The 22434-nt window shown below is 52.4% G+C and overlaps 1 protein-coding gene across 3 annotated transcripts in view; it reads left to right on the forward strand.

The window, feature by feature from the left end:
- The window catches only part of EIPR1 (EARP complex and GARP complex interacting protein 1), a 120349-nt gene that overhangs the window by 30371 nt on the left and 67544 nt on the right, over positions 1-22434 (forward strand). The window lies entirely within an intron of this gene.

The raw sequence follows: 22434 nt of genomic DNA on the forward strand, positions 1-22434 counted from the left end.
CTGCTTCCGGACGCCACACCCGCCTGTGCTGGCTTCCGTCCGTGTCGTGTAGGAGCAAGCGAGGGGCGTGGACTGTCACGGACTGTCCCTAGGGATCTGTGGTTGCCGCCGACGTGATGGTGGCCCTCACCTGGGACAGTTAGGGAGCCGTGTCCTCGGAGTGTGGGTGGTGGGGGCAGACTTGCGTGACAGTGAGCTCTTCTGGGTCTTTCTCTGTTTTTCTGGGAGCAAAACGCCAGCTTCCGTTGCTGATAGTTTCACACAGAGGATGTGTCAGCATGGGGGACAGCTTTCCACGTGTGCACAGCCAGGGCACGTGGGAGGAGGGAGGTTGTACTGTAGAGCCCGGACGGTAGGCGTGGGGCCCCCTCGGGGGACAGCGGGCCACACTGCGGACGAGGGCTGCCTTCAGTCCTCCCCCCGACGCTCACCCCGGAGGGGCGGTATTGCCGTGGCCTGGAGGCATCCTGGTCACACGGGGACAACACTCGGGATGTTTCTTCCTCATGGCGCTCTGCCTTTGGCGCTGTGGGTACTCCCTTGACCTCTTTCCCCTCCTGGCTGCCCTGGACAGCATGCTTCCGTGAGAGCACGAGCCCCGTGCGCGTCCTGACTCCTGCCTCAGAGTCCCGCTCTCACCCACGTGCTCGAAGGTTCCTTGAGAAGGAGCGCCCGCGCTGCCTAGAAGCTGAGCACGCAGCTCGTTTAAGACACTGTGACTTCAGGGGCACCTGGGGGGCTCAGCCGACTTCGGCTCAGGTCACGATCTCACGGTTCGTGGGTCTGAGCACTGAGCTGGGCTCTGTGCTGACAGCTCGGAGCCTGGAGCCTGCTTTGGATTCCTCTCTCCCTGATCCTCTGCCACTCGGGCTCTGTCTGTCTCTCTCTCTGTCTCTAAAATAAAGAAACACAAAGAACTAAAAAAAAAAAAAAAAAAAGACACTGTGACTTTGCTGCATTCTTTTCCTTGTTTTCTCAGTGAGTGTGTGTACTTTTTGTGTGTCCCCTTACACTGGGGGGTGTGTGTGTTTGTGTGCGCGCGTGCGTGCGCGTGCGCGTGCGCCAGGGCCCCTCCTTGGGCAGCAGGGGGCACCAGCGTCCTCCTGTCACTCTGGTTCCCCCCCCGCCCCGGGTCCCGGTTGGCGGCGTCCTCAGCCGATTTACAAGCTTCCCTGCACTTTGCAGACGGTGTTCTAGATACCGTCACAGATACGAAGAAGACCTTGCTCGAAAAGCACGTGGCAGATTCGGGCTCCCTGCCAGCATCTCACTGAGGTGCCCCAGGTGGTCGGGTGTTCTTACCCGGGCCGGTACTGAGCTCAGTTCCCTGATCCCTGACCCCTGACCCCCGACCCCAGGCTCCCAGAGGGACTCTCTCAGCCCTCAAGGCCCCGGATGCAGCAGGGAGCAGGGCCAGACCCCAGGTGCTGGGGGACCTGTGTCAGCGGGCAGTGGGGACCCAGGTGCAAGTGCCCTTTAGAGGGGGCATCTCGGCATGTCCCCCCAAGTGTCCCCCCCGAGCCTCTGCCTTCCCATGCTTCACCTGCCTGTGCTCTCCCTCCCTCCCACACATCCTGAGCTCCCGCTTACCCTTGGAAACGCCCCCTCACGAAAGCTCCCTCCTCCCACCACCCCAGCCTCCAGCCGGGCTCCCGGCTCAGCGGGGCCAGCACGACAGGGTGCGGATGGCTGTGAGGCTGGAGCAGTCCGGCTGAGGACAGTGTCCTCTGGAAGAATCTCGGAAACCTCCTCGAAGGGTCAGTGTAAACCCTTGGAAATAGATGCTGTCTCCACTTTGGCTTGGCTGCACCTTCGGGAGGCGGAGAAGCTGGAAATCGTTCCAAGAGCAGTGACTCATGAGCTCACGTGCGTGTGGTCCCCCCGTCAGCACGTCAGCGGGGCTGTTTCCGGTCTCTGAGCCTCTGTTTCCTCATCTGTAGAACGGGGAGAGTTGCTCCTTCCTCGACTCCACGGAGCTGTTGGCACCCACAGGATGTACCTGGACTGCCCTGAGAATTGCAGTGTCTGCGATGGTGTCATTATGGAACTTGTTAACGTTGTTCTGTCTTGCTCTGGCCCTGGTGCTGTTTGTCTAGTTTTCTTCCATGTTCAGGCCTTGACTCGGGATCTGGGGAGAGTGTGCAGACTGATCCCTGCTGTGTGCTAATGCCTGGCACGTTCTCTGTGCCGAGCACCACGCTGAGCTCTCTCCTGGATCGTTTCTAACCCCCCGCAAGACGAGAGGCGCCTTCTGTCCCTGTCCCCATGTCACAGATGAGAAAACAGACTTATAGAGGTCACCTGACCAGCCCTGGTGGACCGGGGGTGGGCGCCATGCCCTGTGCCTGGGCCTTGCCCCTGCAGATCCCCGACCTTCCCGCTGCACCTGTCCTGCCCCTAAGGGCGAATGTCAGTGCACTCTTCGCAGGGAGAAAAGCGTTTCTGGCAAAGGCCGGTCCCCTTCTATTTCGGGAAGCCTGAGCACGGGGAGACTTGGCTCAGTGTCACGTTCAGAGGGCCAGTGCGCCGAGGCACGAAGGCTTGAATTCGGCATGAGGATGGTGTTGGGCATGGCCCTTCAGGTGACACGGCCCAGGAAGAGCCCAGGCACCCCGTGGGCGTTGGCTCTGCAATGGGCCTCCTGAGACGCAGGGGCTGCTGGGGTCCTTTCTCCCCCTTGAGGCTACATGCTTCCCGCATCACCGATGGTGGCACATCAGAGACTGCTCGGGGATCGGGCCCTGGGCCCCACTGACCGGGGGGGGCGTTTCTCCGGCCCCACAATTTCCATTCCAGGCTTCCCGGCATGCCCGTGTGGAATCCTTGCAGCGACGGGATGAGAGTGTATCATTCTGAGAGATTATCTGGGGTCTTCAGTGGCTAGGGAGTTTTAGTAGAAAGGAGCCATGGTGTGATTTAGCTTCTCTGCTAGTGTCTGAATTCCCAGAGTCAGAGGTTATGTAGGATTCATTGTTCCTGCATGTTGGTGACGTCTGCCACTTACAGACTGGGTATGGGGATTGTGAGCACCTGCGTTTAAACTAATGAAAATCATTGTAGCCACACTGTCCCTGCATCGTCAGCAGCCCCTACGGTAACAGGCTGTGGCACGGATCACTTCCTGGGTGTCACTTGTTTTGGGCCCTGGATTCTGGCTCCGGGTGGCACCTCCCACTGTTGCAGACAGCCTGTCTGTTAAGTTGGAGTTCGATGCACAGAAGGGCTTAGATGCTCCTAGTTTGTCCCGAGGTCACAAATCAATTTAGGAGGGGTTTCCAGTTGTGGACATGTGTTCTCACTCCAGATTTTAAAACTATCATGAATGATTGATTGATTTTCTGTTGCGCTTGAGATGGAGCGCTGAAAGTTGAGGACGAAAAGACGAGAGTCCGGGTACCAGGCTCTAGAGCCGTGGCCCACGGGGCAGACGCGGAGGCAGTGCTGACGTGGCCTGTTCGGTTAGTGTGCTTCCGAAACCGAGTCAGGATCCTTTCCACGTGTGCACAGTCCGAGCTCTGTGCAGGCCCTGAGGCCGTGGCACCGCGGAGAGCAGGAGGGGAATGAGGAGTGGGCCGGGCCTCACCCTGATGTGGGCCACTCTGGGGTCGGGTGTTGGGACACCCCTCGCGATTTGGGCACTCTGGATAATTGCCTGTGAGGACACTGTTTTTAAGAGGAACCGGTGTCCTTTGGGCGCGGATGGGGACTCTACGAGACAGGGCCCATATGTCTGTGGGGCTTGGTTGAGATTTTCAACTTCTTGGTTGAGAAGTAAACTGAGACTGGCTTCTGTTCCTTCTGTTCCTTGCGGGGGAGCCTGGTGGGCAGTGTCCTCAGCCTGCCTGGTTCCAGGTGTGTCACCTTCCCCGTTGTCTGGAACGAGGACGCTGCACTGGTCGATTCCTGGGGCTCTCCTGAGCCTCCAGCCGAGGGCTTTCTGGAAGCCGTGGACCAGGATGCCATGGCTTCTGTTGAAAGCTGCCGTTTACCCGTTATCTTATCTCTGCGTCGAATTAGAAAATTGCATTTTTGAGTTTAAATGGCTATTTTATGCAAATAAACTCAGGGAGGAAGTAGGTTTTCCTTGGAGAAGAATTCTTTTAAGGTCTCTCCGGGGGGGACCATAATTTTGAGATGACGGCTGAGACCCTGGAGGAGCGGGGCACACGAGAGGCCGGGGTAGAATCACCGAGATCGCCGTCAGGCGGTGCGCCAGCTGAGGAGAGGAGCCGGGGAGGCGCCCTGCACCCCAGATCCTGTCATTTCCGCGGCACACGGGCTGCACACGGGCTGTCGGTCTCCGGCGAGAGCTTACTCTGTCTTGTGCGCGGACGGGGTGGAGCGCTTCTTCCCAAGTGCGCGGTGAGGACAGGTGAGAGGTGTTCTCGTGGTCCCGGTGCGGAGAAGCAGAAAGGAAAGAAGTTGGGGATGGTCACAAGAGACCGCCCCTGGGGAGCCCCTCCAGGGAGCCCCTCGGGGCTGGGGACCGGCCGGCTTCCTCCCGCGGCGGGCTCGTTGAGAGCCCGCGTCCGCGCAGGTGTCATACGGACGAGCACCCGTCTTTCGTCTTCACGCCGTACCAAGTAAAGCGTGTTTTGAAATGAAGACGTTCTGTGTTCCATTTTAGCACTTGAACATTCTGTGGGCTCCCGTTCTTCTGTGACTGACGAGAATAGAGTCGCTGGACCTCTCTTTGCTGGAATAGCTGTGCGCTAACCGAGGTGTCAGCTGCTGATTTCATGCTGGAGGCGGAAGCCCAGATGGGCTCGCAGTTGAGTGCGTGCGCCGGGTGTGTGCGCGCGCGTGTGCGTTCCCTGTGCGCCGCGTGTACTGGGGTATCGGCTGTGCGTGCTGTGCAGGTGGAGCGTGCTATGTGTGTGGTATGTGTGCTGCGAGCTGTGCGTGCCCGGTGTGTGTTGAGGGTATATGGTGTGCGTGTGCTGAATGTGTTGAGAGTATGTGGAGTGTGGGAAGAGTGTTCATGCTGTGTGCCTGGAGGGTGTGTGCTAACTGTGGGCAGTACGTGCTGTGCATGTAGCTTGTGGAGAGTGTGCTGTGAGCGCCGTGTGTGTGTGCAGAGCGTGCGGAGAGTGTGCTGTATGTGTGCAGAGGGTGTGTGTGCAGAGTGCTGTGTGTACAGAGCGCGGAGAGTGCGCGTGGAGCGCTTGGAGCGTGGGCGGAGACGGACAGGGAGCGGGAGGCCCCGCCCAGAGACCTGCGTCAGGCCGGACCCCCCTTGCGGGTGGGGTACGTGGGCCGCGGGGTCATTACTTGGCTTTTACCCTCACCGTCCCCGTGTAAACATGTGGGCACAGGACGGTGAGGACGATGGTGATGGGGACGTTGACCATTTAGTGTTTAGGTACCAGGCCGGGGCTGAGTGCATTATGTAGATTATCTAGTTTTTAAGTTTACTTTAAAATGTTTTCCCGGCTTTTCTTTTTGGATATGATGGACGTGTAACGCTGTATTAAAGTGCGCTTGGGTGCATGTATTGTGCAGGGATCCCCACGGTCCCCACGGTAAGTCTGCTCGGCACCGTCACTAGGCGCAGTGACACACGCGCTTTGTTTTGTGTCTTGTGATGAGGTCGTCCAAGATCTACTCTCTTAGCAGCTGGGGAGTGCGCACTAGAGTGTCGTCAACTCACTGTGCGCCCACCCCCGGGACTGACTTACTCATTACTGGAGTTGGTCCTTTTGACCGCTTTCACCGGACTCCGCGCCCCACCCCTCCCTGCCTGCAGCAGCCAGTGTGTTCTCCGTACCCATGAGCTAGTTTCTTTATTTTTAAGATTCCACGATAAGTGAGATCGTACGGTGTTTGCTCTTCTCTGTCTGCCTCATTTCACTTGCTGTGTAATGCTCTCAGGGTCCATCCACGTTGTCACATATGGCGGAATCATATTTCCTTGTATGTGGTGTGTGTGTACATGTTCAATGACACTTTGGATCGCGAGTAGCTTGTTCTGTGAGCGTTCTGCAAGACAAGCAAACATTTCTAATACATTTTAACTCGATAAACGAAAGGTGTCTTGCAATACGAGTGGTACGTAGCGTGGAATGTCACATGATCACAACTGAGTCAATGGTTCTCTCTCTCTCTCTCTCTCTGTCTCTCTCTCTGTCTGTCTCTGTCTCTGTCTCCCTCTGTGGGATTGGGGGTGATCGTCAATGCAATGTCACTTTTCTGCAAAATCCTCAGAAGGAGACAAAGGCAAGTGTCATTGGATAGGTTCCTTGTTAAAGTTGCACAGAAAAAGATTCCATTGAACCAACAGAGAGCAGTGATTCTGTTAGTGATGGTGAAAGTCGTCCTTCACAGTAACCCTCCCTTCTCTTGTCTTCCTCACACCAGCCACACAGGCTTTCCAGGTAAGTGCAGGTTGTTTTTCTTTGTATTTTGTATTATTTTGAGGAATCTTACGCTATTGTAATAATTTTTATATGAATATTTTAGGGTTGTGGAACGAATCATCTGAGTTTCCACTATTTTTTATTGGGAAATTCACTTTGATATACAAGTGCTTTGGATTACAAACATGTTTCCAGAATGAATGATGCTCGCAAACCAAGGCTTTACTATATGTGTATACACACACACACACGTAGATATACACATTGTGGTATACACACACATACGTAGATGTACATATACACATTGTGGTGTACGTACAAATATACATAGATGTGCATGTACACATTGGTATATGCACACATACATAGAGGTCTATATACATATTGTGTATACACACACGTATGTAGATACATATGTACATACACATATACGTACGTGTATTGTATACATACATATACGTAGATGTACATATACATATTGTATATACACGTATATACATAGATGTACATATACACATTGTGGTGTACACACACACATATGTAGATGTACGTATGCACATTGTGGTATACACACACATACGTAGATGTACATATTCACATTGTGGCATATACACACATGTAGATACACATATATACATTGTGGTATAAACACACGTATACGTAGATTTACATAAACACATGTGGTACACACACATATACATAGATGTACATATACACATTGTGGTATACACACATATACGTAGATGTACATATACACATTGTGGTATACACATACATACGTGTAGATGTACGTATGCACATTGTGGTATACACACATACGTAGATGTACATATACACATTGAAGTACACACATACACACATACACGTAGACGTACATATTCACATTATGGCATATACACATATGTAGATATACATATACATATTGTGGTATACACACATACGTAGATACACATAGACACATTGTGGTACACACACGTATACATAGATGTACGTATACATATTGTGGTATACACACATACGTAGGTGTACATGTACACATTGTGGTATAAACACACACATATACTTAGATATACATAAACACATTGTGGTACACACACATATACATAAATGTACATATACACATTGGGGTATACACACACACACACACACACACACACACTCACGTCACAGTCTCTATTCGTTCATCCATCGTTCATCCTTCCGTGGACACAGATTGTTTCCACGTCTGGGCTGTTGGAAGTCAAGCTGCAGTGAACATGTGGACAGCAGAGTATCCAGTTTATTCTTCTGTTGTTGTTCGCATATTTCCAGTGAGGAATTTCTTAATGTGATTTGCCAGGCTAGCAGCACCTGTTAGTAGTGGAACCAGGATTTGGATCTGTGCAGCTTGGTTCCAGAGTACCTGCCTTATAGGTTATTAGGCTTTAAGGTTGTTGTTTCTGGGGGAAGAGTTGTGTAAACATGCCCTGTTATAAAAGCGTTTACTTCTTGGTTTTGTCATGAAGGATAGAGATATCGTGGTCACCACTTTTGAGTGATGTTTGTAACAACGTAGAAATATTAGAGCTTAGAGGCCAGTGAGATCAAAGATCTCAAGCACAGGTCCCTTTGTCTCTTCAGAAATATAGTTCTGTTTTATAGCCCCAGATATCTTGTAGCTAGGGTAGGTCCCAGCGTCCTCACTTCTTTGGCATTATCCCTGTCGGCACAGGGTCCCTGACTGTAAGCAGGACGTCCTGTCCTTCCAGATTGGGGCTGCCATGCACTCGGACAGGTTTATCGGTGCAGTCTGACTTTGGACGCACTCTTGGGGATTCAGGTGACTGACTCTGTTACCAGAATCTGTTTTGGCTTATGAGTTTTGAACAGCAGGTCAGGACATTCGGACTGTCAGGGTCCTCTGAGCATGGTTGAGTCCCTTAGATGTCTGGTCCTGGACAGTGAGGGCTTGAATGCTGAGGGTCCGGACAGCACGGGATGCCTTCATTGTTCTCACGCAGTCATCTTCTAGAAATGAGGCAGGATTCCAGAATACAGGGCGTGTTTTAATTAGCTTCTTTTTTTTTTTTGAGATCCTGTGCTGAACTGTGTCTTACACTCCTGACTAACCTCTTTGGGTCCCATCTGCATCGTATCTCTGCCCTCATTGACTTTCTGTAGCACCTCCAAATTTAGCATCATCTGGAAATTTAATTAATGTGCTGTTTACTGCTCCTTCCAGATCGCTAATGAAGATGTTAAATAAGACTCGATCCCCAGAGCAGCCCGCTGGACACCTCCTCGCAGCTTAATGCCCCGTCATTTATCAGCACGCTTCGTTTATGTCCTTCCTCCGGGTTCCAAACCGCGAGGGGGTGCTTAGACAAAGCTCAGTTTGAATTCATTTTTCCAGTAAGACTGTAAAAAATACTGTGCCACATTCCTGCCGCCACCCCAGATATGCGATCTGCTTTGTTCTTCCACAGGCTGGTGGTCTGCTCTCCGCCCTCCTTCTCACCTTCTCCCTGTGGCAGAGAGGGAGCGGTTAGCGGCCACGGGTGGCGAGGCCAGACTCACCTCTAGATCATTCCTGTCTGAAGGCGTCTGGCCGTATCTCAGTCTCCTTGGGTCACGGGGACAGACCGGCCTCCTGCTCCCTGTGTCCTCACGTGGTCGTCCCCTGTGTGTCTGTGTCTTTGTCTTCTCTTCCGCTGGATTAGAGCCCACCCAGATCACCTCACTTAACTTCAAGGCCGTGTCTCCAAATACATCACGTTCTCAGACACCGGGGTTAGGGCTGCACCATGTGAATTTTGCGGGACCCAACTCAGCCTGTAACAGCTGTGGATTATTTGATTGATCCATTTACTTACACAGGAGGTTTCGGGAGAGGGTTTCATCTGGATTCGGTTCTCAGACCCAATGTTGGGTAACCTGTCCGGCCCTTACTGCGTTCCTGTCATTTCACGACGCGGTTCCTTGAAAGGGGCACAAGCTTCGCTTTTGTGTGTTTGAGTAAAGGCCAGACCTTGGAGGCCCGCCGCCTGTTGGGCTGAGGCATTTCACTTGCTCACTACTGAGACTGGAGTGGGATTGGACAGGTGTGGTCAGGAGGGACCCGGCAGGGGATTCGGCCTGGGGACGGTTCGGTAGGAGGTGTGGCCATGGGTGTAGCACGCGGAGGCCTGGCTGAAATCTGTGCCCAGGAGGGTTAGCTCCTCTGTCCCATGCAGCCTGCTTTGTTGGAGGTCCCCGGGCACGTGCCCAGGGCTCTGGGACAAAAACACGCTGCGCAGGCGCGAGGTGGCGGTGGGTGGCATGCAGCCAGGGCAGCCCAGGTGCAGGCACTGTGCCAGCAGCAGTTGGACAGCTGGGCTGGGGCGGTGACCACACCTGTGCTCTGTACCTGGAGAGAGCAGGACTTCCCAGGCCAAGGCTGGTGTCCTCCTCCCTCAGCGGAGGGGGGCTGGGGGGGAGCAGCCACTCAAAGGGCAGGGTGGAGTGAGACGTGCAGGCCCCAGAGTCAGGGCGGGTCTCAGACCAGGCTGTGTTTTCAGAAGATGACCCTGGATCCGGAGGGGATGCCCGGGCCCGAGGGAGAGCCCTGCTGCTGTGCCTGTGCGTGTCATTCTTGTCATTCTGTGGTGCTGTGACTCACCAGACATAAGATCACGCCAAGACAGTCTTACAAAAAGCTGCAAGTACTATGAAAGGAGAAAACCCTCCCCAGCAGCTTGTACCATTTCAGGGGAGACGGGCCAGAGGAGGGTCTTTAAATAAAAAACCAGAAGCGTAAGCCCGAGATGGAGAATAAAGGGGAGAAGATGCAGCCTGGGTTGCTAAATCATGATTCTTTACATCTTCTGTGTAGCTGGCGACTTGCTTGCCTTGGGACCCCGTGGCGGGCGGGTGAGTGGCAGCTGGTGTTACCGCAGCGGGAGTCAGTGTCGCACCCCGTGTTTGGGGCCGAGCATCCCACCAGGGCCGGGAGGCGGTTTTCCGCAGAGGAAGGTGGACTGTCAGGAAGACCGTCGATCACGGCAGCACGGGGTCCTCGGGAAATCAGAACAACGAGGAGCTGACAGCAGCGGGCTGGGTGATGCACGGCCGGCACGTTGGCCCTGCCCCTGCTCACAGGTGGCCCGGCTCTGCTCCGTGGCCGGTGCAGCCCTCCTGGGCCCCAGCGGCTCAGTATGGGGATGGCCCGAGCCGTCGCTGGGACTCCATGGGCCTGGGAGTCGGGGGCGGCTGGGAGGCTCTGTGGCCCCTGCCGAGTGCGACCCCAGAGTCGGGGTGCGGGTCAGACGCATGTGCTGGCACAGCGTGTCCTAGCCTTGCCCCCTCCTCCACCCTCCCTGCTTCCCTCCTTTCCCTTCCCCTAGGCCTGGCTGGGCCTTCCTTTCTCATCCCAGCGCTTGTGATTCGAGTCCTAAACGCATCCCAAGCTGTGAGCTGTGTGACGAAGTCCAGTCTAGGCACCGGCTCTGGTCCTGGCCCTGGAGGTTATCAGCTCCGCGGCCTCGAGCACTGACGTCCTTCTGTACCTGTCAGGCTGGGACGACGAGGACGGGATCTCGTGACTCTCGTGATGAGCAGGCCCCCGTGTGCCGTGTCTTCTGCTAGCTTCCCCGGACGGCCTTTCTGTGCTGGGCTCCCCGTGTGTGGGCTCCCTGTCCTGGGGATCCCTCCACACCGGGTTCCGGCCCCTCAGCCCCCCGACTTCTATAGTCTCGGGCCGTTTTTCAGGCCGGCCTCTCCACCTTCAACCTCCCGAGTTCCTGCAAGGGTCCTCCTGTCACGGGGGTGTCCTCCCGCAGGGGGCCCACCTCGTCCTCCGTGCCCAGCCCCTCCCCGCACCTGCACAGCACTGCCCCTGTGGGTGGAGCCTCACCCAGCTCGGTCACTCGTGGCTCAGCCAACTCCTGGTCCTGCGTCCATGGGGCGGCGATCCGTGGTGAAGCTGAGAGGGGCGCGTATGGCACCAGGAGGGCCAACAGAAAACACGTGACACCCCGTTAAACTTGAATTCCAGACACGTAGGGGTGATTTTTAGTGTGATTATGTCCCGTGCAAACCGTGTCTGTACTTTTCAGTGTGGTAGCCCTGGTCGGAGGACACGCTCCAGACAGAAGCTCAGGCGCCGTGTGCCCGGGGGGGAGGCTGGTCAGGCAGTGGTCTGTGGCTGTCAGAGTGGCAGGTGGGCTGGCAGCTGTACCCTTCGAGGGCTTTCTTCAGCCCGGGCCACCAGAAAGAACTCCCGGGGCTCCCAGAGTGCAGGTGTTGGGTGTCCCCAGCCATCCCCCGTCTCCGCCGGTGGCGGCCCTGCTGGGGACCGCGTCTCCCGGCTGGGCTGGTGCTTCTCGCAGCTGCACCATTTAATTTGCACCTCTTGCCACCTGTCCCTCGGACGTGGCCGTGGCGGTCACGGTGCCTGTTTCCTGCTCTCCCGGGACAGCCCGCCGGTGCTCAGGTCTGCGCGCCTGACTCCGGACGCCGTGGGTGGCACACGCGGGCCTGTGGAGCCGCAGCCGGTGTGTGGGCTCGGCGCCCGCCGTGGGGGGCTGCCCTGCTCCCACCCGGAGGGGCTCTGCAGAGGCCTGATGTCTAGATTTTGGTTCAGTTTTGCTTTGCATGGAAACGGTTTTGTGAAGGTGGTCACGTGCCTGCTTAACGATTCTGACTGCAGAGAAGGCTGTGCAGCAAAACGTCAATCTCCCCTCCACCCCTAACCACCAAGCCCCACGTTTTCCTGCCGGTGGCACCACTGTTACCCCCGGGGAGTCGAGTAACTCAGAGTTAGAGGTGGGGGGGGCTCATCCAGAAGGAAGCGGTGTCATCTCGAGTGGCCGTATTGTGAGGAAGAGCACTCAAGTTACTTGGAAAACCTGAAAAGGAAGATGTGTGTGAACGAGCCCTCCTCACTCCACCGGCACGTTCCGTACAGCCCTTGTTGGGTCTAGTACGCAGTCAGAAACGAGGCCCTCAGAGGCCCCGAGGCTCTGGTGAGACTGGGGGGCCGGGCGGCTGGGGAAGAAGGGCGTGAGACCGCAGGCGGTTGGGAGGCCCCACTGCCCCGGGGCTTCTCCACCATCTGTCCTGGACACTTGACTGTTACCACTGGAGAGCCTGTCCTTGGAGCGTTGAGGCGAGTGGCCGTGCAGGCAGCTGCGCTGGAAAACTGAGAAGGAAAGAGACCTCAGTCCCCCGTCCGGCCTGCGGGACTCGACATGCTGGGGCTACCTCCCTCAGCGCCCTGGCAGGGCCGGCTGTCACCGAATCCCTCGGGCGGGGAGAAGGGAGAGACAGGGTGTCCCCTCAGCCTGCCCAAGCCCCACTCGTGCTGTTGTCCCACCGGCAGCTTTTGAGGGCCTCCTGTTGTAGGCCAAGTTGTGGTCATTGAGGACCTGAAGAGGAACGAGGCCTTCAGGGGGACCCCCATCAGTAGGAGAGGGGGACCATGCATGACCCAGTAACTGGCACAGCAGGAAGGAAGTGACTGCCCAGGGCCCGATGGAGTTTTTTATAGTATTCATTTATTTTTGAGAGAGAGACAGAGTGCAAGCCAGGGACGGGCAGAGAGAGAGGGAGACAGAGAATCTGAAGCAGGCTCCAGGCTCTGAACTGTCAGCACAGAGCCCGATGCGGGGCTTGAACCCACAGACCGCGAGATCATGACCTGAGCGGAAGTCAGACACTTAACCGACTGAGCCACCCAGGCACCCCTGAAATGTTTTTTAAATGTGAAAACGAATCCTTTCCAGAATCCCCAGATGCTTGAAAGTGTGTCGTTTGTACATTCAGTACCTCGTTCCTCTGCTCCCTGGCCTACGTCAGGACTATGAAGTTGCTTTCGTATGAAGTTGATGACGTCGTGAAAAATTTGGGAATTTGCAGTCAGTCTCTGAGTGAATTTTCTATTTGATTTTGAAGGGAGAATCTATAAAGACTCTTGCTTTTAGTATCTTACTTACATCAGACCCCTTGACTGTTTACGGGAGCTGGTCTTGGATGGAACGGTATAGCAGGATAAGATCTATAGAGATTTTCAAACCCATATCCACTTTCTGTAAAAATCTACACAAGTTACAGAGCCCAGATAATGCATCTAAAAACACACTGTGTGTAGGGAAGAGTTGCTAAAAGATAAGGAATTAATAGTGGTTTTTTTTTTTTTTAATCCTCTATATGCCGTTTGAAAATCAGATGAATTTGCGAGTGTAAAACGTAAGACCAAGGGGAGTGAAATCCTGGCTTGTTCCTGGCCGTCAGCATGTGAGGTGCTGGAAACCCTTCTGCCTGCACACGGGTGGTAGCCTGGTTACAGTCACATGCTACGTTGCACTTTTCACAGCACTTGCCACGCTATTTCAGTGTGATATTTCTGGTAATCTTCTGAGTGTAGACATCTTCATATACCCATTTTATAGATGAGGAAATAGAGGTTCAGAGGAATTCATTTGCCTGGAATCTCATAGATAATATACCAGAATCAAAGTTTCCAGAGAAAACTACCATTCCCCCCCGCCGTCCCCAACGATGATTTCTCCTAAGGTGTGGAAAACTTAGACTGATTTGTTAATTTGAAAAAAAATATATATTTTGGGAGGAAAGAATAGAAAATTTAGTAGTGTAACAAAGTTTAATACATAAAAATTATCTTAAAAAATTTTTTTTTAACGTTTATTTATTTTTGAGACAGAGAGAGACAGAGCATGAACAGGGGAGAGTCAGAGAGAGGGAGACACAGAATCTGAAACAGGCTCCAGGCTCTGAGCTGTCAGCACAGAGCCCGACGCGGGGCTCGAACTCATGGACTGTGAGATCATGACCTGAGCCGAAGTTGGACGCTCAACCGACTGAGCCACCCAGGTGCCCCCAAAATAATCTTTAAATATGTGTGAGATACGAGAGATGTTGTACCCAAGTGTAAGTGTGCCCTAAAGATCATACAAACCTTCTGTAAAGTTCAGATTCACTTTTATTTTTGAGTTATCAAGACTTTTAAAAGGCTTTGAGGGCAGGGGCACCTGGGTGGCTCAGTTAAGCGTCCGACTTCAGCTCAGGTCACGATCTCACACCCTATAAGTTTGAGCCCTGTGTCGGGCTCTGTGCTGACGGTTCAGAGCCCGGAGCCTGCTTCAGATTCTGTGTCTCGCTCTCTCTCTGCCCCTTCTCTGCTCATGCTCTGTCTATCTGTCTCAAAAATAAATAAAAACATTAAAAAATATATTTAAAAAAAGGCTTTGAGGACTTACTGATACTTCTGTACTAACAAGTTAAAAAGGAATGGTTTTTACGATATCTTAAATATCCTATTCTTTGGAAGCCATCTGTGTTTTTTTTAGATTCTAGGGGAGAAGAGACAGCAAACACCTGTTTGCTGTGGTCGGTCCTCACTGCCCCCTGAAACCCTGTTTTCTGCCCCTAGTTCCGCACTGAGCACGTACTCCTAATGTCTCAATCACTCCTCACCTCTGCTCTCTGACACAGTGTGGTGATGTGTGGGTTGACACCTGTCACTCAGACAGGGTGGTAGCCGGCTGCTTCTGTCCCCAGAGGGACTGTGTTAAAGACAGAATGTTCCGGTTCAGAGAGTCCCAGGGAGCTTCCCTGACCTCCGTGCAAGCTGCCAGCACGAGGGCGTGCAGCCACACTTACCCAGTCCAGTCCAAGGAACAGACTCGTCCCGAGGTGTCTCTACTGATGCTTTACCCACGTTGCTGTGTGTTTCCTGACCCTGCGTGCGCGTCTCTGTCTGGATTTCCCCTCTTGGAGGTAAGTCACACAGGCGTTATTAGATGAGCAGGGAGTTGTGAGTCAGTGAGTGAAATCCTCATCCCGGGGGGAGGGATGTGCCTCTTGGGGGTCAGTCCTGGTCCTGGGTGGGCAGCGGCCGTACGCGGGCCCCTCCCTGCCTCTTGTAAGGGATGGTGCTCTGGACGATGCTTTGGAGGTTGGGTTGTTTTGCCAACAGTGTAGTTGGGTTGTATGTGTGTGTAGTTTTTGTTTTGTCGCTTGGCCCATCTTTGTCCTTTCCACCGACCTACTTAGATCACGTGCATTGAAATCTCTGGTGGCTCAGGGCTCAAGCCCAGCATCTTGTTTGTTCTCCTCCCTTATCGTGGTCCTGTTTCTCTCTCCTCGCCTTCTGCGGGCTACTCGAACGTTTTGCAGAATTTCATTTTGATTTATGTACGGTGTTTGTGAATGTACTGTGATTTTCAGTAGTGTTTGCTCTAGATATTACAGTCTACGTACACGACTTACCAACTCTGCTTTGGAAGACGTCTGGAACCTTTTACTATTAGGCCCCTTTGCCCTTTCGACTTTTCAAATATAATCATCTGAAGTGTTTTCTCTTTATTCATCGATCATCAGATGTGGTGTTTTATATGTAGTTACGCTTATGTGTATGTATGTATGCACGTGCCCACACACGTATGTGCATGTGTATATACATATATTGCACACACAGGTGTGCCTGTATACACATGTGTGCTTATACGTGTCTGTGTGCGTATATACGTATACGGTAAAACCTTAGATTGAGAGTAACTTGTTCTGTGAGTGTTCTGCAAGATGAGTGAACGTTTCTAATACATTTTAACTTGATAAACGAGCGACATTTTGCGATAGGAGTAGTACGTGACACTGAACGGCACATGATCACAAGTGAGCCAGTGGTCTTTCTCCCACCCACCCCCCCCGCCCTTGCCGAGGGATTGTGCATGATCACACACACAGTGCAGTGTCACTTTCCTGCAAAATCCTCAAAGGAGGCAAAAGCAAGTGTCACTGGATAGGTCCCTTGTTAAAGTTGCACAAAGAGAAGAAGATTCCATTGAGCTGATAGAGAGCAGTGATTCCGTTAGTGACAGAGAAAGTCATCCTACACACTAACCCTCCCCCTCTCTCGTCTCCCTCCCACCAGCCACGGAGGTTTTGAAAGGTAAGTGCAGGTTATTTGTTTTAATTATTTTTCTTTATATTTTGTATTTTTAAAAGTTTTGTATTATTTTACCATATTGTCACCATCATTTTTATATAAATATTTTAGGGTTGTGGAACGGATCATCTGAGTTTCCAGTATTTCTTATGGGGAAATTCACTTTGATATAGAAGTGTTTTGGATCACAAGCATGTTTCTGGAACGAATTATCCTTGCAAAGCAAGGTTTTACTATATGTGTGTATATACGTGTTTGTATAAATGCATACACACATATGAGCGTGAATATATACATATGTGCGCACTTACGCACATGTATGCGCACATATACATGTTTGTGCACATACACACATGTCTGCACATTGAGTATTTTCCAGCCCTGTTCTCCCCACCTGTCCTGAGATGTCACAGATATGAATGTTGGCTCAGCTGTTACATTCCACAGGTTTCTGAGACTCTGTTTATTTTGTTTTTTACTTCATTTTCTACCCAGCGTTCAAGTTGAGTATTTTCTATTGTTCTGTCTTCAAATTCATTGATTCTTTCCTCTGTCATGTTCATTCTGCTGTTGAACCCATCCACTGAGGGTTGTTGTTTTTTTTTTTTTTTTGGTTACTGTATTTTTCAGTTGTATGACTTGCATTTGGTTCTTTTTTATATCTTCTCTCCCACTGGTGAGGTTTTCTGTTTTTGTTTTTTTTTTTATATTGGTTTGGAGTATTGGTTGCTCATTGTAACATTTTTATAATGGCTGCTGTAAAACCCTGTCAGGTAATTCCAGCGTTGCTTCCTCTTGGCATTGGTGTGTGTTGACGGTCTGATTTTCCTGGTGCTTGGGAACTTGTGGATCTTGTTCGAGCGGGCACACCACCTGTCCAGGTCTAGGGAGTGGGTCTTGTCTCACTTCCGCGTGCTGGGGTTCCAGTGACGGTTTTTGGAGCGCTCACAGTGTGTTCTTGGTGCCTCTGGGGCTCCCACTGATCCCTCAGAGGGAATGGGAATTTACAAGCCATGGAGAAGACACTGACAAGACTATCTGGATACTGAAATAAAGGAGGGATGTGGGTCAGAACTATCGGATGGTTTTCAGCCTGATTGTAGGAAAGACCGCCTTGGTGTTATCGGTGGTGACAGAGGGCAGGGAGGAAAGATCGCCAGGTTAACTGTCCATCTGGTGCCTTCTCCTTCCCCTTGTCCATTCCCCTTCCTGGGAGGTGCTAGGCCTGAGACTGGGGCCCCAGTTATTAAGTGCGTGGGGGACAGGATGGGGACAGAAAGTGGAATCTCAGTCGCCAGAATCACTTAGCTCGGGCTGGTGGGGCAGGCGAGCCTGAGGAACTCCGGGGTTCACGTCAACTGTGCTTGTCCTGATGGTGCCCTGCTGCACCACGGGCTCTTCCTGGGGCCTCGCAGCCCTGCTGGACCTGCAGGGTCACCTGTCCTCATGCCCTGGGGCTCTTCAGCCGTTTGGGTCTGTCTTTACCTTTGTGCTTGGGGACAGTATACATTTTCTTACGTCAGAGTTACAGAGTTACAGGATAGGGAAGGTGTGGCCGTCCAGAAGTCTTCATTTTAAACAACAAAAGTGTTTTTGTGACTCATACTTCTAACCATTTTTAAAAATTTGAGTAGACACACAATGTTGTTACATTAGCATCAGGCGTGCAGCACAATAATCTGACAGCTCTATACGTTGGGCTGTGACCATCACAAGTGTAGTCATCATCTGTCCCCGTACGACACCGTTACAGTATCGCCGACCGTGTCCCCTGTGCTCTGCCTCTCATCCCCGTGACTCTCTCATTCCGTGACCAGAAGCTGTGTCTCCTCCTTCCCTTCACCCGTCTTCCTCCTTCCCCACCCCCATCCCTCTGGCAGCCACCAGTTCGTCCTCTGTACGTAGAGGTCCGATTCTGCTTTTTGTTTGCCCATTCATTTGCTTTGTTTTCTAGATGCACGTATGAGTGAGATCATACGGTTGTCTTTCTCTGACTGACGTATTCCACTTAGCATGATAGGTCCATCCATGTTGTGGCGAATGGCAAGATTTCATTCTTTTTTATGGCCAAGTAATAGTCCACGGTTGTGTGTGTGTGTGTGTGTGTGTGTGTGTGAGCATGTGTATTTATTTATTGATCTCTTTTTCATTCATCAGTCGATGGGCACTTGGGCTGCTTCCGTATCTTGGCCACTGTAAATAATGCTGCAGTAAACATGGGGCTGCAGGTATCTTTTCAAATTAACGGTTTTCATTTTCCTTGGGTATATACCCAGTAGTGGAATTAATGGATCATAGGGTAGTTCTAATTAAAAAAATTTTTTTTAATGTTTATTTACTTTTGAGAGAGAGAGAGAAGCAGAGCACAAGTGGGGGAGGGGCAGAGAGAGGGAGACACAGAATCCGAAGCAGGCTCCAGGCTCCGAGCCGTCAGCACAGAGCCTGACGCGATTCTCGAACTTATGAACCAGGAGATCATGACCTGAGCCGAAGTCAGACGCTTAACCCACTGAGCCACCCAGGTGCCCCAGGGTAGTCCTATCTTTAACTTTTGGAGGAACCTCTATACTATTTTCCACAGTGGCTGCACCAATTTGCATTCCTACCAGCAGTTCAAGAGGGTTCCCCTTTCTCTACATCCTCACCAATACCTGTTGTTTCTTGTCTTTTGGATTTAGCTGTTCTGACAGGGGTGAGGTGATACCTCTTCCTGGTCTTGATCTGCATTTCCCTGATGACGAGCGATGTTGAGCATCTTCTCGTGTCTGTTGGTGCCTGGATGTCGCCATTGGAAAGTGGTCCATTCAGGTCCTCTGCCCATTTTTAATTTTTTTAAAAAATTATTTGTTTAATAGTTTGTTTTTTGGTGTTGAATTGTATAAGTTCTTTATATATTTAGGGTATTAATCCCTTATTGGGTATCTTGTTTGCAAGTATCTTCTCCCATTCAGGAGGTTGCCATTTTGTTGTGTCGATTTCCTTTGCTGTGTAAAAGCTTTTTATTTTGGTGTAGTGCTAATAGTTGTCTTTTGCTTTGCTGTGAATCACAGTTTTGGTTGATGGGGTTTTAGGATAACTCATCTCTATTATTTAATTCCATGTGATTATATAAGATTTATAAAATCTTCTTTTTAAAAGTTGGCAAGAACTATTTACTTGGGTCTTATACTTGTTTTTAATTATTGTAGCTGTGTTTCTGTGTTGGCTAAAGTCATACTATTTTGAAATAGAATAAAAGCTATTGTCAGATAATATGATGGAATGGTGTACTTAGCCAGCAGAGGGCGAAGCTTTTCTGGGATTCCGAGGCCATGATATTAATCACGTCTCCCATTGTTGTCATTGTGCCTGGGGGAGAAACACTCAGAAGTTACATTGTGGACATCTGACTCTTGTGGCTGCTCCTCGTCTTTTGAATAGCCCTCCTATATTGGGGGAAATTCCTAGGTTATTAGCCCCATTTCCCATTATGGGAATAAGAAATCAAGTTTGCAGTTTCCCTGTGACTAGGACCGTGCGTATGACTGAGATGCTGCCAGTCACAGGGGGCCACACGGGACAGCGGTTGGCAGTATGAGTGGCTGCAGATAGCTTTGGGGTGTGGGGGTCATGGTGGCAGCATCGCAGGTGACTTCCAGGTGGTAGTGAGTTCCTGGCACACCGGGAACATGCCAGTGGCCTGAGTGTGACAGCGGCAGCTGTGGGGCGGGCTTTGTGATTGCTGGGTGGGGACTGCACAGCCTTCCGGTCAGGCCAGTGCCTCCGTGTGGTTTCCAGCCCTGCTCCCCAAGGCTTAGGCTTAGGCTGGTCCTCTGGCGTGACCGCCATTCCGGCTCTTTCCCCTGAATCCAGAAATGATCTCTTCATCTGCAGAGGCTGCTTTTGCGGATTGCACCTGAGGTCTGATAGGTACGCACTAGAGGGGGCTGTTTGAGACCCTGAAACTGGGGATCTTTACATAAATTGGCGGTGACCGTGGCCACGTAACATGGGCGGAGTGTGACCGGCGCTGGCGCTGCACTTCTGCCCATGAACGGTGGTGGGCGGCCAGCCACTGGTTAGGGTCCCAGCTCCCGTCCTTGCCTGCGGTCACCTGGCACTGTCTTCCTGTCGACCTCAGTGCCGGCAGGTCTGCTCTTCCCTCTCACTGCTCCCGCGGTACGGATTACTTGTACACTATGTGCCAGAGCCCCTAGCGTCTGGGGCTCCATCCTGACCTTCTGGAAGCTCCCAGCTGTGTGGGGAGGATAGACACTGAGCTGATATCCACCCAAAGTGACATCGCCCCGTGGCAGGTGTTCTGAGGGGCGGGGGGTCAGAGGTTTAATGAGTCCTCAAGGGGCCAGGGGACCCCACTGAGCTCTGCTGACAGCGGCCTCTTTGACAAGGCACAGCCCTCCTGCTCACTGAAGCGTCTCATTGTTGTCACTGTCCTTTCACGTAGCGTGTTTTCACCGACCTCGTTTAGGACCAGCCTGCTAAAGCGAGTCAGCGCAATGAGAAGTCACACAGAAACGGATGGACGGACAAAATAGGAAAGCCAGTGGGGTGGAGGAAGGAGACGGCGAAGGCACCGTCCCCGATGTGGAGGACGGAGGCCCCGTGAGCGCTCTGGGACCTGGTGTGTGCCACACGAGCTGAAGACATGGCGGCCTCCGCTCTGGCCGTCCAGGAAGGCGGGTGTCTTGGTAGAGCGGGGCGGGTGACCCTTGTGGTTCCCAGTGCGTGTGCACGTTGTGTTCACGCCGCGCCGCGGTCTGGTAGGTGTGCAAGAGCGTCACCTCTGAAGAAAAGTACACGCCTTGATTTAATAATACTCTTGTGCTAGAAAATGCTGACCATCACCTGAGCTGTCACTGACCACGGATCGCTGTGACGAATACAGTGACGGGAGAGTTTGAAATACTTACTGCGAGAATTACCAAAACGCGACTCGGAGACAGGAAGTGAGCATGTGACCGTGGGGCATGGTGGCCGACAGACGTGCTGGACGCGGGCCAGGGTGGCCACGGACCTGCCAGCCGCACCAAACAGCATCTGCGGCAGAGCGAGGCGCGCCTGGAGTTTCTTCTGAGTAACGTGAAAGGAGATCTTTCTAGAAATCACCAATGAAAACATTCCCAAACCTCAGTTTTCACTCTCTTCTCGGCTTTAAAATTTTTTTTTTTTTTCCAACGTTCATTTATTTTTGGGACAGAGAGAGACAGAGCATGAACGGGGGAGGGGCAGAGAGAGAGGGAGACACAGACTCGGAAACAGGCTCCAGGCTCTGAGCCATCAGCCCAGAGCCTGACGCGGGGCTCGAACTCCCGGACCGCGAGATCGTGACCTGGCTGAAGTCGGACGCCCAACCGACTGCGCCACCCAGGCGCCCCTCTTCTCGGCTTTAAAGGTGAGCTTTCCGTCAGCCAGAGTTTCTCCAGATGTTGGGGTACTGGCACCCTCGTCACACTCAGAGCTGGTGGGGTTCAGGGAGGTTCGCTGTACCGTGTCCAGAAGTTTTCAGATGGCCGAGCCGAGAGTCCTCCTCAAGTCACTGTGGGGTATTCCGCGCGGGGACTTTTGTAAGTTCCTTCCGACTCTGGAGGTTTTGCCGCAGTCTGTGTAGACTCAGGAGGCCCGTGAAGAAGTTCTCTCGGGTTCTGCCCTACTGCGTGGGGCGGTGTCTCCTGCCCCGAGCCTGTGAGGTGGCCCTGGTCAGGGCTAATTAGCGTGCCTCTCGCTCCTGGCCTCTTCACCCCGGCTCAGAGAGGGGCGTTTTTCCTTCCCTTGTGTTCCCCGTGGAAACACCTGTCACATCCCACACCGAGTGAGTTTGAGTAGCCAGAGATTTCAAGATTATTAATCATGCTTTGCCACTCGTGACTTTATTTTTATCTTATCACTTCGTTTCGCCACCCCGAGCTCAGTCTTCGTGTCGAAGGTGAGAAGCTTGAATTGACCGCACGGGGTTATTAGACCAGAAATACTTGCCCCCTAGTTGTTCTGTTTGTAAGCGAACGCAGTGCAGGTGTGCTCACCAGAGCGGCAGCACCTGCCACGGTTGGTCCCTGGATCACCAGTGCTGGGCCTGGCTTGGCCCTGACCCAGCAGCCGGCCCTGGGAGAGCCCCCGACATCAGGCATTCGAGTGGCCAACTCCTGTCTGATTCTC

The sequence above is a fragment of the Acinonyx jubatus genome, chromosome A3, assembly GCF_027475565.1.
Source record: "Acinonyx jubatus isolate Ajub_Pintada_27869175 chromosome A3, VMU_Ajub_asm_v1.0, whole genome shotgun sequence".
Lineage (NCBI taxonomy): Eukaryota > Metazoa > Chordata > Mammalia > Carnivora > Felidae > Acinonyx > Acinonyx jubatus.